Genomic DNA, 18601 nt, shown 5'->3' with positions numbered 1-18601 from the left:
AAAAAAAAAACATTAAGTAATTGTAATTTCAGCATTTTTTGATATTTAGTTTGATTCTAGCAATAAGGTCAGAATTAATAATATATAGGGGCATTTCATTATACACCCAATTTCTAGAATATTGAATGAAAAAAACCCACCTATTATTTCTTTTCAATCTACACCCAATTATTGCCAACTAGGATAAAATATTAGATTTCATTTTTCAAAGAATTATACAAATTGCCATAATTTAAATCTGACAAACATAAATCAACTAGCAAAATTAACGTCATCTTTAATACCTTAATTGTAGATCTTTTTTATTGGTCTCATTATTATCGCAATTTTCATTAAATTCATCATAAATTGCTAGAATTATGGATCTTTTTTTACATGCATAATTTTCTGAATTCAAAAGTTATATAGATTTAAGTGAATGTAATATTTACTTTTTGATAATTTAAACTTTCTATTTTAAAAGTAACTTTCTGTTTTACTTGCAACCTAACCTAAAGGTAGAAGTTTAAAGTTTTTAACCCAACTAATAGATCATATATTTTTTTTTTTTAATTACAACCTAAAGTTAGACAGGTATGTTTAGCTAACTTGATTTCTAGAAATTTTCATATCAACCTATTTATTAGAATCACTTTTAACATCAACCTCTTTCTTAGGTACTCTATCATTGCGAGTTGACCATGTTTATTAGGTTGAAAGTCTCTATATTATACCTATATGCGTATACCTATATAATAAGCTAGGTATCTGATCATCAAAACACTTTTTCTAGTTAATTTGATTTCAAGTATATATCTAATATATAGGAGGTTTTTTTTTGTTTTTTTTGTATGACACAGACATCTCTATATTACAATTTTTTTTTTTTTGTATCATACCTCTTTATTAGGTTTTCTACTATATTATACCTATGATTGTAGAAGATACGTTCTTTTTTTAGCTTGAAGGTTTATGGTATTCAAGCCTCACTTTCATCTAATTACTTAGTAGGTAAATTAGAAATGTAATAGTTGAGAGTAAAAAGCTATCATGAGATTAATATGACAATATACCTAAAAAAAAGAAGAAAGTAATCCAAGAACAAGATACATACCTTACAATTAGAAATCTTTCGAGAATATTTTTTTTGAATGAAGGGCTGGTGCGGCTGCCCTCACGCCTTAATTAATGAAACTGTCGAATACACGGGGGGGACATTAAGCCTAAACCCCTGATTACAATAAGCATCTAGAGTATGTCCCGAAATGATATCAGGAATCTCTACATAATACATGTATTCAAAGAAGCACCAACTAGCAAAGAGTGCTCTACTGGCTACTCGATTTGCTTTGACATAGCGGTGACATAACGGAAAGATAACTCGATATGTAACACGATTACAACGTAGCATAATTGTCAGCTTTAGCACAGCTTTCCTACTATGTTGCCGCCGGAGAGACCCGGCGACACTTAGTCTCACCCTACCACTAGGCGGTAGCGACCATTTGACGAAGCAAGGAACTCGCCGCCTACCTAGAGCAGACAAGGCACTTAGAGTGCACACACAGACACAAAGCCCGACTAGCCCTACACAATAATTGTAGGGACTTATTGCTCGCAAATAGCGCAAACAAACTAAATAGTATAAATAAAAAACAACAGTAAATGAAATAAAACCTAATGGACCTAGGGTGAAGCCCCAGGCCCAAGGACAGCCAGGCCAAGAACAGGCCCACAAGACCAAGGCCCGAAGTGCCCAAGCCCTGACCCCAGCCCAAGATAGCCCTTGCACAGGGAGGCCGGCCACCACCATCAGACCACCATGCCCGCCACTCCGTTGCCTATCTCGGACCCCGACATCATCGCCGACAAGGAACTGGCAGAGATCCTTCCTCACCACCACACTCACCACCAACATCCCACACCTCGTGAGCACCCTTCCAGAAAGGAGATCGACACCACTCCCTCCGTCGCCGTCCCCAATCGCACCGCCGCCCGCCCGAGGAAAAATCCTAGCCAACGCCGCCGTCGAGCCACCTAGGACAAGGTTCGGAATCACACAGCAACCAATCACCAGTGGATCTGCAACAAGATCCGAACGGATCCAATCACACATCCAGAACCCGGATCGGATTCGCATCACAGCCACAAATCCGGCCACCACCGTCAGCTGCCAAGCCCCGATCTGTGCAGAAACCACCTGTAACTGAAAGTTAGGACAATGGGAGTCTCTCAAGCCCCCTCTCCAATCACCGGAAACACCAAACTCCCGTCCGGCCGCACTCGACGCACGCCGGCGAGGCCAGAAGCCAACGCCAACGACGACAGGCAGCCGGACAGGCACAGTCAACCTCGGCTTTTTTCTCTCAATTGAAATCTTTCGAGAATATAGAGAGGCACCGAATGTGAGCCTAAGACTGAAAACACAATAACAAATTTTTTTTTTCCCATTTCTTGACCCCATCTTGAATATAATCCTTTTCTTTTCTTTAAGAACATTTCTTTAGTTGTTCTTCATAGACACAAGCGAGAAGTATCGTACCTGCTTGCCCCTCGCCCTTTCTTGCAAGCAAAAAAAACATTTTCTCCCAGTGATTGAATCCAAATCTCTTTCCATCTTTTGAAACAATAATTGACCCCATCAAGGAAAAGAAAATTGAAATTCTTTTCGAAAAGAAAATACCTACATATAAGGAAAACAAGAATTGAAATTTGTGCTGGAAATGAACTACTATTGTAATGAGCATATGTAGAAATATATACTGAAGTCAGTAATCAAAATATAAAGTAAGGAAGAAATTAAGGACGTAATTGATTATGATAATTAAAGTCCAAATGAATTGATTTTTTAGCTTAATATTTCAAATTCAAATGGATGATAAGATTAAGCAAGATACTTTTTTTGACTCTCCATAATCAGAAGGGCATATTAGGTATATCAAAGAATGAGAAAAACTATTAATTATAGACATATACTCTATATGGAAGGTTTGCTTATGTAGAATGGGTGTAAATTGAAAGAAAAATATCTATGGTTTTTCTCAATAGAAGATTATATTTTTGGGTTTATATCTAATTTTCTCTAATATATATGATGAGTCTATACTCTCTACCTCCGAGCTAGTGAAGATGTACTAAAGTTGTGCATTTGTATCCATCAGTTGTGGTTAATTAACCGTAGTCAAAAATAATATCTACTTATTTAGAACAAAATAAGAAACATCATGCCTGCAAGTAGTTGAGGAGATATGTGTTGTTTACCTAGGAGCAACAATAAACTGGAAGCCACTTTCAGTTAACCTACGAGCAAAAAACAGAAAATGAAAGCATCAGATAAGGGAAACAATTTGTGTTACATTCTACAAAATAAAAGGTATTTAATATTTTCATGAAATCCACAACATTCATAGTATGCACAAGTCACTATTCAACTACATGCCATAACCATTTCTATTAGTCTATTACACTTGACACATTTGTAATTTTCATGGAAAAATGTGCAGTACATTAATGTATCTATACCTTATTTCAAACATTCTATGTAGTGGGACTACTGGTAGACCATCTCCATGTAGTGATGGGTTGGATAAGCCTAGTCTATAATGGATATGGAGCTGGTCTACCATTAAGGTACCTAAGGAAAACTTTCATTAGTAAGGTAGTCCAGCCATCACATTTATGTATCAATACCGTGCCTTACTACCTACTCATCCATTAGAAGGTATTGAAGAATTGATAGTACTCAAAATAAAATATGGATAAAATTCTCTTAGACATACCATGCTACCTTATCTTTGAGCCATTTAAAACTTAAATAGATGCACATCTTATCAGAAACATGTTGGAAGAACCATTCAAGAAAATATACAGAACAATGAAAAGGCAAATACAAAACATTGGTTTGGACCAAGCAATGAGCAACATACAAGTTTAAAGATAGTTTGACAAACCTGGCAATGAGGGCTAAATTTAGCTATCTCCTTTATCCTAAAGTCATCCTGCACAAATATGTCAAGCCATTTACGATCCATTATATGTCAACCAAAGCATAAACCATTACAAACAAACAAAGATTCTTATCCCATGCCTCAAATGCAGTAGATGCAGCTCTTAGTCTCTTACTAATGCTCAAGAGAACACACAATCTATAAGCTCTCAAGGCCACCTATTGGGTCAAGTGGATGATCCCGTGCAGGCATGATAAAACATGTTAACTTTATTGGGTAAACAAGCAGGATGAAAACCCTTACAGATATTACTGAAACAATATTCAATATTGTTAACATACACCTTGTCCCAATGGCGATCAATTGCTATAATCGCTACCAGAGCTGTTCTACTAGAGTTAGTACCATTATGAGTAGACTGTACAAAAGACACAAAGAGTTAAGGGAAATGTAGGATATAGAATCCAGCACTGAAACTTTGGGAATAAAAAAAAATTTATACAATCCAACTTACATGGTATAATTCATTTAAAAACTTTAACCAAAGTTAAATGCCTCAAAGACTAATCAGTTTAAAACTTGTGGCGATACAACCTATGAAATAATGCCAAGGAGCCAAGCCCCCACTCCCATAAACCTGCCACCAACAAAACACATATATCAACTCAAATTCAAATAACCCAATTGCTCACAGGCCCACAAACTTTGAAAAGCGTATGCACATGTTACATGATGTTTGAACATGCAATTCTCTAATGCTCAATACATAATATGATGATTTATTTCAATCAATGTCATCATAGCTAGGTACATCAACAAATGTAGCAATTGCTTTAATCAACAAGAAAAACCAACAAACAAACAAACTAATGGCATTTCTATTCTTCTATTATACAAATGTCTAGACCTATAACTATCTCAGAATCCAATAGCATAAACACACACCAAGCTTATCATTTTCAATGTTTATTTCTAGTTTTACCCAAAACATACTTAAAGCAAACTTTTGTTATCATGTACCAATCTAAAGAAAAATTGAAGATCCCATTTTCTAATTATAAATTGAGAGAAAAGAATCAAATTATTATTGCAAATTGCTTTCATATTACCTTAGGAATCACGAAGGCATCCAGAATTAGGAGGCCATTGTTAAAGAATGAGGCCTTATCGCGTTCTGAAAGCGGGTCGAAGATGAACAGATTCATCACTACCTCTTTAACTAATTCTGCAAAAATAAAAATCATGAGCAAAATGAAACCAGAAGAACCCTAAAAGCCCAAATTAAAAAAACATTGTCTTTGAGAAAGAAGCCTTCCAGGGACTGGATTGAATAAAGGGTTAAGTAGGAAGAGGAAGAGGAGGGGCGATGTAGAGATGAGGCTGTCCATGGCCTGGACGATGTTCACTTTCATGGCATCGCCATGGTACTTTACTATAATGGTCTTGGCCCTGAATTTCTGGATGAAGGATAGGGATTCTGAGAGAATCTGGGGAGGTTGCGGGGTTTTGAGAAAGAAAATTATGGGAGAGATGGAGAAAAAGAGAAAGGGACTGGAATTTTATCTCTAAAGGAGAGAAAGAGAATGTGAGAGCAAACGAGCAGAGATGGGAAAGAGAAAGAGAAAGACAGTGAGTGAGTGTGGAAAAAACGTGAAGTCTTTCGCAATTACGCCAAAAAAAAAAAAAGATTTAACTCACCTTATTCTGACAACACAATTTCTTAACTGTGTTGTTTGAATATCACCCCCACTGACTAGTCAGTATAGGGTTTGAACATTTGAGAGGGAAAAGCCTAAAACTTGTTGGAGGAAATTTTCAAATTTCTGCTAGGCTTCAATATAGAAAATTTCAATCTTTTCAAACGACATTTAACTGTTGTCTAAATTTGACCATATCTTCAAAATGAAACAAGTATGGTTTCTCTGTGTATTCAGACAACACATTTAATTTATCTGTCTTCTGAAAAAATCAGACGACAGAAAATCAACCTTCTGTCATCTGATGCGTGTCGTCTAATAGCTTTTTTGGCATAGTGTAGGGTACGTTGTTTCCTTGATCAATTTCCTCTTGTACATATGGACTACCTAACCAATTAGATTACATATTATTAGAAATTGAATTAGGGATGATGATAGAGTGCGAGAGAGAGCACTGTACATTTTGTGGGTGAAGTAAGTGGACTCCAAAGCAATCGACGACTCAAGTGGTCAATGAATCAGGGAAGAGTCTTAGTCGTCGGTGAAGACGACGCAATCAAGATCAGGGTTTCGGTCCTGGATGGCTTTGATGGTGTACCATTTTGATAGTAGTTATTATTGTAATTATTATTAATCAAAATAGCAAGTTTATTGTTCATTGCTTATATTTAATATTTGATTGAACAAGGTCCAAGGAATATAAGTTAAAGAGAAAGTAATATAAAGAGTTAGATGTGTGAAACCTTTACTCTTTTACACTCTTATTGTTGGTATATATATATACCTCCCAGACACAAGTACCGGAAGCACAAGGCTCATCTAGCTATCAAAGGGTAACAAAGGAACTCCCAGTTGCAGGGATCCTGATACCCCTCGAGGGCGGTATCGGGAGCTAAGTTGTCCCACACCGAATGAAATGTAATCATGCTCCCCCAAATCCATTACATAAGGATCATCTCCAACACCCAAAATAGGTAACTATTTACTATTGCTTTCCATTATCTTTATCTTATAACGATACTGACTTAGGCATCAGAGAGTCGAAGACCGACACACCTGGTCTTCCCTGTGACCTCTGTTTGTTTTATAGATAAACGGGACCTTATAGTGATAGTGGCATAGCAAGACATCTCATGATTCGGTTGGATTAGACATCCCTCAGTACAGCTGAAACATTGGTGCTAGAAGGAGTCCCCTCAGACCCTTGCTGGTAGGATAGCGCACTCTACTAATGGCTACCAGTACCTCCGATATGCGTGACAATGATCAGTCCCGAGAAGGAGCGGGCTGCGAGGTTCAGCGCACGCTTGAATTCCTCAGCTTAAACAACGAAACACCCTCGGTCATGACGAACGACACCACCACTGTACTCGAGATCGCAATGCGCGACCTCATGGAATCGCTTCCACAAGCAGAGACCGAGCGCACGGCAACTGCAGCAGCCCGTAGGGAGGTGGAAAACATGGCCAATCAGAACCGCATTCTTCGTGATGCACTCCAATGAAGAATCGCGAATAACGAAGCACTCGATAGGGACGGCCAGGAGGAGACCCTGATATCTACCATCGGCGGCATTAATACCCCTGGGGCCATCCTAACCACAGATCCGAATACTGGCCTAGCTGGCACCTTCATCCCACCTACATCATAAACTTCTGGAAGTCTCGCGGGCCCTACACCAGGGAGCATGGGCACAGGGCCACAGATAGTATACGGAAACTCATCCCTCTTCCCCAACCAGTTAGGCACAGCACCATCACCTCAACCTGTGTTCGACAAGGCACGTACATCGGGCACTAACATAACTATGGCCACCACCACTATGCCCCCACCTAATCCCAACACAACACTACCAATCCAAATGAGGGAGACTATTGCTGTCCTACATGCATGAATCGAGAATGCAGAAAGCAGATCTAACTGGCAGCCGATAACGGCGGGATTCTAAGGAAAGATGGGACCATTCACAACTCGGATACAGGTAGAAAAATGCCTCCATGAGGCAAAGCCTTTCAAAATCGAGAAATACAATGGCATGCAGGACCCATGCCATCACCTAGAGGTATTCCAGTCCCTGCTGCATGGGACGCGATACATTGACACAATGGCCTTCCACGCATTTGAGGAAACTTTAACGGACGAGGCCTTACGTTGGTTCCTCAACTTGCCCACCAACTCTATTGATAGCTTCCAGGAATTAGGGGACAAGTTCCTCCGACGGTTCATCTTATGTGGCAGTAGTTATCGCACAACACCCGACCTATTCTGACTCAAACAAAGGCCCAATGAGCGCTTAAGAGACTTTGTTCGAAGGTTGCCACTACGCATTGTCATTCTCTTAACCCTGCCTAGAGGCATCGGCATTCAAGCAAGCCCTCCAACCACGATGCTTTTGCTTCAGATCAACACCAAACCTTCTGCAAAATATGATGACTTACTCGATGCCGCCACCGCCTTTGCTTAAGTCGAGTATGATACCTTCGGTCGCGACACCGGCGCCAGTACAAATCTTGTTAATGTACCCCAGCCTAATAACCTTAACAGTCGCGATGACAGTAGGAACAGGGATGCCAACAGAGATAAACCCGCTCAACACAATGAAAAGAGCACCAAGGGATAGGCCTGCTTACAGCGATAAGAGAGACAAGCAATATGGCAAAAGCCCCGAGAAAGCCAAGCACACTTCATCAAGCAATCGATACCACGACGCACCATATAGCAGCAATCGATACAAAGAAACCCCAAAGTATGATGCACCCAGATACGAGATATATACCACACTCACCACTTCTGACGAAGACATCTGGAACAGCCACAAAGATATCATCCCACGCCCACCAAAACGCAGACCCGAACAAGAGAAGCTGCGAGACAACGGTAAGTAGTGCACCTACCATGAGGAAGTCGGCCATCCCACCAACATCCGTTGGGCGCTAAAGAATGCCATCGAACACTTCATCCGAAATGGTAAGCTCCTACAATATCGCACTCCCACAATGGGAGCCAATGCCATTGAGGTCAATCGATAGATATTAACCATACATGGTGGTGCCTCCCGCATTGAGACTCTTCACCTAACCAAAGCGCCAATGCCCTCGGAGGCAAGAAATACTAGGACAAAGTCATGGATGCCACACTCCACAAGTGGATTGGGACTCGATTACTTTCAATCGCCAGGAAGACACCATAAGAAAGCACCACAACGACCCCTTCTTGATCACTATGGTTATCAACCACTATTGATGCCACGGGGTCCTGGTTGACAGTAGCAGCGTCATGTTCCGCAGTTGCTACAAAGGCCTGAATTGAGACAAAAAGAAACTCACCCAGGATCACGAGCCCTTGATCATGTTTGTAGGGGAAATCACACAACCCTTGGGGTCGGACAACTTGCACATAACACTAGGTGGAGGCAGAACTATCGCGACAATGACAACGCACTTCATCGTTGTCGACTGCCCCTCATCCTACAACTTCATTTTGGGGCGAGACTCAATCTGGGGACTCCAATGCTTTGTCGTAGGACACATTCCTAAAAATAAAAATGCTGAGTTGAACAAAAATCACCAAATAAATTTCCTTTAAGAGAATCATAACCCCAATAGCTTAAAAACAATTTTTCCCCTACCTCAAGCTTATTAGGTGGCTTTTGCAATATCATGGGCCTTAGCAGCTTCCTCCAATTGATTTCCCCCTTGCTTATCTTTCATGTTTGCTGTCAAAGACTTTATACTATCAATTTCTTAACATTTTGACAGATTCGAATTGGAAAAGAAGATGAAAAGATGAACCCGAAATATGCTGATTGCTGATTTCTCAGCAACCACTACTCAGACTAATGTACAGACCTCAATACATATCCGATTGAGCTGATTTTTGGATATGTTATAGACAAGACGATGTTGAACAACTTTGATGAATAACATTTTTTGATCTAAGGCTCGAATCTAGGTGTATTTGGACATGCAAATCGGTTCACGAACATGGGTAAGAGAATACTGAAAAAGGAAGGAATGAGGCTTAAATGATCAGAGATCAGATGGAATGATCGGTGTAAGTGTTTTTCTCTAAGGTCTAGAATGGGCTGGGCTTAACATCATTTGGATAATATTTCTATACTTGAGAAAATCATTACTCAAGGAAAAGCTCAAATGTAGAAAGACGTAAATAGTTTAAATTAAAAACTAAGATGGCAATTCGTAACAAATTTTGCAAATAAAATTTAGCACAAACTAAAGTTCCTCAAATATCAAAAACTACTTGTTGACGTAAAAAGAATTTGAGTTATTGAACCAAAATATGAACATTATAAATTATTTAAATTGTGTGTAAACAAATGATGATTTTGCGCCACCATGGTTTTCCCCCTAAAATAATAGATATACCAAATAGACTGAAAGAAAAAATCATTTACACCAAATCTCCTAAGGTCGATAGATAAACTTCTCAGTTTGAAGTTGATTAGACTAGGCCTCATCATGGGCCGGGCTAAGGCCAGCCCTACCCTAAATTTTAGGGCTTAGGGAAGGGCCGTGCCGGGCTTTGACCAAGTTAATGAAGGTTAGGGCCGGGCCGAGGCTTCAAAAGGCAAGCCCTTACCCGCCCTTAAGGCCCATTCCGCAAGGGCCGGGCCGGGCCACCCTTTTAGAATAGGGTCAGGCCGGGCTTTTGTTTAACTCACATAAAACCAAATTTCGCTGAGTATAACTATAAAAGAAAAAAAAAAAAACTGAATACTTGAGATTTCAGAACCTGAGTTGTTGAGTTGATTACAAATAATTACAACATATACTCACATTCTCAGTGTCCTCTAATTGAAATTGAAATTGCACAGCCATTGAGGCACTAAGCCACTGACTCACTGAGGGTACAAAAAGTGAAGCAGTGTTTGATAAAAAAACTGATGAACTGATCAAGTCTTCATTAATTCACAAAAAGTTGTTATCTTTGATACAAAAACCACTGCAAGAGAAAATGAAAAATGTGATGAATAGAATTCCTCACAAAAAGTCTAAATTCCTCGCTTAAAATGATGAGCGAGGAAATCAAGTCGTCGCAAACTTTCCTTGCCTAAACCCCCTCATGGATTACTATATGCGAGGACTTTTGGTTTCCTCACAAATGAACAATTGCGAGGAATGCATATTGCTCACAAATTAAGAATTGCGAGGAACACATATTCCTCACAAATTGAGAATTGCGAGGAACGCATATTCCTCACAAATTGAGAATTGCGAGGAACACATATTCCTCTCGTATTAATATTTGTGAGGCTCTTGTATCCTCATAGTTAAGAATATGTTGTTCATTTCACAATTCTAATTTTTTTTTATATGTTGTTATTTTACTTGCTGGAACCTTGAAGATAAACAACAAATAAAAGGCATAACTAAAGAATTATCAATAACACTTTTGGACTTATATTAAATGAAGAATAATTATTACATATAGTTCCTCAACTGCAAGAACAAAAGATCTTGGAAGATGTTTAGTTCCTTAATAACATATACAAAAGATACTCTCTAAGTAGAGGTCCATGAAAATCAAGGCATCAATTTAAATCCTCCATACCAAGACACCTGGGAAGTCATCTATGCCTTCAACATTATCAATCCTGGTGCAAAGCATGCCATTGTTTTTGCTAGTAAAATACACCCCTGTAATTTGGAAAAGATCATCCACTAAAAAGATTTTAATTTTGCTCGACTATTATTGGAAGCTTGTCACTCAAAGTCACTTGTATGATTGAAGATGAGTATCCAATGATATGCCTCTTCAACGAGCTTTGCCCTGAAATCTTTCATCCTCTTCTTCATTTTCTCCTACAGCAAAATGAAAAGAGATGACTACATAGCCGACAAACGAATCCAGAAAATTTATATCATAATTAAGTTTAGTAATAATCTGACATTGATCAACCCACAACAAAAGTTATACCACCACCAAAAACTTATCAAAAAGTAGTACTTTATGGATGATATTAGCTTGAACAATAAATCCTATTCAGCATAAATGAAAGCAGCACATGGATGAGCTTGTATTGCATCTGAGCGTGGAATGGAACATTAGCTACATAACCAATAAAGCTTAATGACTCTAATGCATAGTATGAGTCTTGCCACCAACATAATCACACAACTAGCAGCAAAACAGATATCGTAAGCAACATAGAATTAGTCATTAGCATACCAAAACATAGTAAAGTCCAGTGACCTTCCAGTTTCCAGCAACACTACAAGTAACTAACACATAAGAAAGTCATCATAATCAAGGTCAAAAAAACAAAATACTTGTACAAATTCTAGATAGTTGAAATTAACTAACTCTATTATATAGTTACTTCATTAAAGTTCTTTCAAACTGATCTCATTTCAAACAGATGCAGCTCCCTTTAACTCTTCTTACTATATTACATACTAGCTAGCTGTTATTTCCCAAATAATGGTATTTTCTTCAATTCTGAGATAAAAAGCAACACTAAATTATAAGTATTGAAGATAGATTTTACCTAAGAGAGGAGCAAACTTCAAAACAGAATACCGCAGAACATGACTCTGCAGCTTGTCCAGCTTATACAATGAACCAAAACCCTCCTCCTTGATCAAGGTTTTTTGTAGTCTATAATATACTTCTATAATCCAGAAACAATATTAGATATGAAAGTTCTAATATGAATATGTAAGTTGAACCTGAATTCAAACTTGTGGGGCACTGAGCTGCTTGCTTTTGCAATTAGATAACCCCTTCTTTATATTCTTCACTGAAAATATTACTACATCAACAAGAAATGCACAATTTCTCAGTTTCATTAGAGCATCTCTGAAGGACAAAACTAAAGAGTTGTGACACAATCTTCTTTCGAAATTGTGCATAAATTCATTTTAAATCCAATTGACTTAAAATCAGTCTTGAAACAACCATTTGAAATGTCTAATTCAATATACATAAAAATCAGATGTTCATTGATTCAAATGGGAGTTCAAATCTCAACAGAAAATCAGAAGATACATTCAAAATTCTAGAACTTTCTAAATTACAGAACAAACTTGGAAAAAACATCAAAAATTCACTTTACAACGGAATAAGATGAAACTTTCCAGATCCTTTGTTAACTAGCAGAACAGAAACATGTCAAAATTACAGAACATTTGGACGGGACTAAGTTGGTTAAAATAAATCCTGAAGAGGGCAGTGCTGCAGTTTCTGCAGAATTTCAGTAAAACTGTTCCCTGTTTTAGATGGAATTAAGAGTTCAAATTTATTTTGTTTTGGGAGATGAAGAGTCCAATGCGAATAGGGTACTAATGATAATCTTCAAGTTTGCAGCAACTGAATCCCTTCTTAAACCAGATGTGAAAAACAACTGAAGCTCAAGTATAAGTATGATACTAGCCGCATAACATTAAATCTTTGCACAAAATCAAGTGAAAGAAACCATTCAGCCATCTAATTGTAAAAAAGAGTGGATAGCATAATACTATAGGCTCAAAACACAATGTGATTCAAGGATCTGAAAGTGACTGTTTGGTAATCATTCAAATATTCTCTTTGCACAAAATCAGGTGAAAGAAACCATTCAGGCATCTAATTGTGAACAAATAAGCAGTCAATGACAAAAACAAAACTAATTTATGATGAAAAAAGGCTAAACACTTTTTCCATTTTACTGAACTTTGCAAGGTGATTCATAAGAAAGGGTGTGGGGAAAAAAAACTTAAAAAATGATGCATAGGTCAGCAGTTTCGGGTCATTGTCCACTCATCTTAGAAAGTCGGTGTATTTTCTGGAAAGAAGGATTTCTAGGTGCATTCAAAGTGCTAAGATCACATACAATCTTAGTCTCCAATCTCCTCATGAATCCCAGCACAACATCCCTTAAATCATCCTCCCTTAACACCTGCTGCAGCTCAACCGTTGCCTTTGATTTTCTTATTTAAAACATCAAGTGGGTGTGGGTTTGAGAGAGAGAGAGAGAGAGAGTTCTTCTTAATTTCTATCTTGTACTTACTAAGTAATATGTTAAAGGACTACTCTTTCTTCAAATTGGCATCAGAAGCAATGGGAAGGTTACAAAACTTAACACAAGAAAAGCTTCACCTACATAATGGACTTCCATCACCTGGCCATCCCTTAGATCTTAGGGATAGGTTATGTTAAATGCTAAACCAAATGCAAGTTTTAAATCTTAGTGATTAAAGTTTGCTGTTCAAATAGCAAGCCAAACTTTATTACCTAATGATCCCTTAGATCATAGCAGTTGGATCAATCCTAAAGGCTAACCCAAATGCAATTTTAAAGAACAATGCAACCTACATTATATGCAAAATGAATGACCGCTCAATCAGGCAGTATGACGATAAAGGCTTACCCAATTAGGATATCAAGTAACGTAATACCTCTGATTCAACTCAAGGTAAACCTCAGTTAGATGCAAAACTAAAGCAACCTCTTTACGAATTATAACATCAAATTATCAATCTTCTCCACAATGGGATTACATAACCTATTGTCAACACTTTTAAGAAGCCAAAAACAAAAAGGCCTGATTCTGTTTCTACTTCCACTACTACCACCATACAGTACATGATACAGAAAATCATGTCCGCTGCATTATCTCCTACTTAACCAATACGTAGAAGATCGCAATCAAATCATAAACAAGTAATCCCAAAATCAAAGTGCAAAATTCAACCAACTACAAGGAATTACACAAAAATTAGCACTCAACAGCAGCAGAAACACACATCAAAATGTCCACAAACAAAACCACCCAATTATAAATCTCATCTAATTTCAATAAATTTACCCAAAAAAAAAAATCAGCAGATAAGAAATAAAGTAGGAAAGAATCCATAGAAAGAAACAAGAATGGAAGAGTGAAATATACCAGTTTTGAATGGATTAATGGTCGCCGTGTTCCTTGGCATGCTGGGCGTGCTCGCCATGTCCCTGTTCTTAAAAATGGTCATGTACCTTTCACATTACCATTTTACCTGAAATCACAGATCTGAAACTCATAAAAAAGAAACCAACTTTAAGCTCAAAGACCCGATCTGTGGTGAGATTTGTTTTGCTCAGCTTTAAGCTCAAAGACCATCTGGCATAGCATCTAATTTCGATCTGGATAAGAAAAGGCTATAGACAGATCGAGAAGAAGAGAGAATTACCAGATCTGGATAAGAAAAGGCTATAGACAGATTGGAGCTCTGTGGTGAGATTTGTTTTGCCCAGCTAAAGAATCAGAGCTCCAATTTGTTCGACGAAGAGATGCACCGAGAGAGAGAGAGAGAGAGAGAGAGAGAGAGAGAGAGAGAGAGAGAGAGAGAGAGAGAGAGGTCAACTAAAATATAGAGGCCAAAGTGCGAATATGTGTGGCAAAAAAAATGTGGGAAGTTTAACTTTTGACAAAAAAATTAGGCGGGACGAGCAAACTATTGCTCCTGTTTTTTGGGTATATTTTTGGCGCCATACTCACCGCTTCATAACCAAGGAATCATAAACTTCCTCACAAACTATGAGAATTTGTGAGGCATTTTTCCTCACTGATTTTTAACTAAGCAACGACCATTGATTCCTCGCAAATTGTAATTTTGGGTGAGGAATTATCGTTCCTCGCAAATACTTTCCTCGCTGATTACCTGATTTCTTGTAGTGAACTGAAGGATGGCTTGATTTAACACTAGCAAACTTTCCTTCATCTCTTACTGATATCCATATTCATGGCAACCAAAGAAATCATGATGCACTTTCTTACTGAAGACAACACTGCTATTTCATTCTCAAAAAAAAAAAAAAACACTGCTCTTCTCCAGGTTAATCTTTTGACTAGAAGCACGCTCATAAACATTTAGGATGGACTTGAGAGTAACACAATCTGACATAAATGCTTCTCCAAATAGAAAGCTTTCATCTGCAAATAGCAAATGATGAATAATTGGGGCCCCAAGACTCATACGTAACCCTTTCAGTGATCCCTGAGAAACTGCATGAGAAATAAGAGAAGAAAGGCCTTCAACACACAAAATGAATAAGTATGGAGAGAGAGGTCCCCTTGTCTAATTCCTCTGGATGGAGTAATATAACCTGTAGGTGTACCATGCAGAAGAATAGAATAGAGCACTGTTCTAATGGAACACAGAACTGTATCAATCCACTTTTGTGCAAACCCCATCTTAGATAAAATAGCCGTTAAGAAAGTCCACTCCAATCGATTGTCAGCTTTACTGATATCTAACTTGAGAGAGAAAAAACCCTGATTCTGATACTGAAGCTTATGCATAAAATGAGAAACCTCATAGGCAACCAAAATATTATCAGATATCAAACGTCCTGGAACAAAGGCACTTTGAAGAGGGAAAATGATTGTAGGTAATAAAACCTTCAATTTCTTAGCAAGAACCTTAGAAGCAATTTTATACACCACATTACATAAAGCAATAGGCCTGAAATCAGCTGCAATTTTAGGCTCTTTAATTTTTGGAATAAGAGTCAAATGAGTAAAATTGCTCTCAAAATCCAAAATGCCTGTGTTCAAAAACGTCTTCACCGCTAAACACACATCATGCTGAACAATAGCCCAGTGCTTCTGAAAAAAAAAAGCAGGAGACATACCATTAGGCCAAGGTGATTTTGATGGATGCATCTAAAATAGAGCCTTCTTAATTTCCTTATCTGAATATGCAGCTAATAAAGAAGAATTCATATCATTATCAATACAAGGTTGTATCTGCTCAAGAACGACCTCCAAAGTTGCAGGATCAGAACCCTCTGAACGAAAGATATTTTCATAATAATCAACAAACACTGAGGCTACCTGAGAAGGATCAATGTGCCATTGCCCTGATAAATCAGTGACACCAACCACCCTATTACAGCTGCGTCTGTTAGAAGCTTTCCTGTGGAAAAAAGCTGAGTTACGATCCCCCTTTTTCAACCATAATACTCTAGACCGCTGACGCCAATAAGCTTCTTCCAAAGATAGAAGTTCATTATATCGAAATTGAAGAGATTTTTCTTGTTCAAAGTGAGAAGGATCAAAGGGAAGTTTCATCAACATATCCATCTTAGATTGCAAAAGAAGCATCTCCATTTTTCTCTAACGAAAAACTACCGCATCCCATTCCATCAAAAGTTTGCCTGTTGAACCAATTTTCAATCCAACTTGCTTCAGAGGTTCACCACAGAGGGAATAGACCATCTTTTTTGAATAACAGCAGCACATTCTTCATGTTGCATCCACATATTCTCAAACCTAAAACGCCTAGACCTTGGCACTCTGACAACCGGTGCAGCAGCTACCTCTACAACAATGGGATTATGATCAGATCTGTTAGGAGGCAGCGTGACTACCCTAGAATACGGATACAGTGCACGCCAATTCTGAGTGCAACAACCCCGGTCCAGATGTTCCTTCGTAAATCGATTCACCCAGGTAAAGCGAAAACCCACAAAACCCATGTCCTCCAGATTGCAGTCGGCCAAAGCTTCCTTGAACATTGTCATTAGAAATGTTCTCCGCAGTGGACCGCCGGATTTGTCAGCTGCACATAGAATCTCATTGAAGTCACCGGCAATCAACCACGGCAGATTCACCTATGAAGCTAGAGTTCGTAACAAATCCCATGTAAGAACCCTATCACCATGAGCGGCAAAGCCATAGATGCCGGTAAACCGCCAAGCTCCAACAATGCCTGGAAACCCAACCTTAGTATCGATATGGTGCGCTGAGTAAATACGCAGACTGACTTTCAAGTCCGTTGACCAAAATAGGGCTAAACCTCGTGAAACCTTCTTTTTGGGGTAGTAGATGCAACCAACAAAACCCATTTCGACTCTCAAATCCTTGAGAAGACCAGGTCCGGCTAGAGTTTCCGAGATGAAGACTAGACTGGGGTTGACTTTACGGACCAGGGAAACCAAAGCGTCTGGATGCTCTAACAGCAGAAAGCCACTAAGATAGCCCTTCGACCACCGGAAACAGAGCCGCAAATAACGAAGGGCGGAGGCCCAACTTAGGGTTTTTTGGAACGATATTCCAGAAATATTGTCGACCAAAGTTGTTATTCTTATATATATATATATATATATATATTTATGTGTCAATTGTGTAATTGTCAATTGATAATCAAGTATTAATCAAACATTAATTGACTAATGATAAAATTAATTAGTAATAAAGACTATTAACTAATTGTTATTTGGTGAGCCTAAGTTAGAAGGTTTTTTTAATTTTTTTTTTTTAGAAATGAAAAAACATAACTATCAATTGATAATTAATTGGCTAAGGGGTAAACAGGTTACCAAATTTTAAATATTTTAGACCATTGGATATATTACTAATTCAATAGTCCAAAATATGTAACAGAATGAGTGTATAGCAAACACTCAGTTACTTAAGAAAATTTCAAATTTATATACGTGTCTCATGATCCGGATTATGATATGAATTGCTCAGCCCTGTTTCCTTGGTCAGCAGTTGACCAGAGATTATTTGGTCACTAACCGTCCGATTGAAATCAGACGGTTGACAGATAAGTGATGAAATCTGGAATGAGATCTGTCAACCGTCTGATTTCAATCGGACGGTAAGTGACCAAATAATCCCTGGTCAGCAGTTGATCAGGAGAACAGGACTCATAAATTGAAATCAGACGGTAAGTGACCAAATAATCCAACTGACCAGGAAAACGGGACTCATGAATTGCTCCACCGATTTGACTTCTTTAATTAAAGGGTTTGTTGTCTACTCCACTCTCCATCTCAATGTGTACGAGGCAGTAGGCACTAAAAGAGACCAAGTAATGTGCACAATCTGCCAGATCACAGGTTCTCTCCACTCGGATTTCCAGGAGAGTACTAGTATCACAGTTGGTGGTCTGATACAAATGATGGAACCAAGAACAATTAGTGCCATACGAAGTTAAGAACATGCAAGCCAGAACATGCAATAAATTATTAAAATCTGTGAACAATAAAGTA

At 38.3% G+C, this 18601-nt stretch overlaps 1 long non-coding RNA gene across 2 annotated transcripts; it reads right to left on the bottom strand.

The window, feature by feature from the left end:
- Nucleotides 1-11020: 11020 nt before the first annotated feature.
- On the bottom strand, nt 11021-14952 carry LOC112200320. Of its 2 annotated transcripts, XR_005809306.1 has the most exons (3): nt 14791-14952; nt 14511-14616; nt 11021-12395 (listed from the first exon to the last, which is right to left on the bottom strand). It is a non-coding gene; the product is annotated as an uncharacterized LOC112200320 (long non-coding RNA). The 2 variants fall into 2 exon arrangements; XR_005809305.1 differs by lacking the exon at nt 14791-14952 and having other exon boundaries at nt 14511-14784.
- Between the last annotated feature and the right edge of the window lie 3649 nt (nt 14953-18601).

This window comes from Rosa chinensis, chromosome 4, assembly GCF_002994745.2.
Source record: "Rosa chinensis cultivar Old Blush chromosome 4, RchiOBHm-V2, whole genome shotgun sequence".
NCBI lineage: Eukaryota > Viridiplantae > Streptophyta > Magnoliopsida > Rosales > Rosaceae > Rosa > Rosa chinensis.
This window is presented reverse-complemented; position numbering and strand designations above follow the sequence as displayed.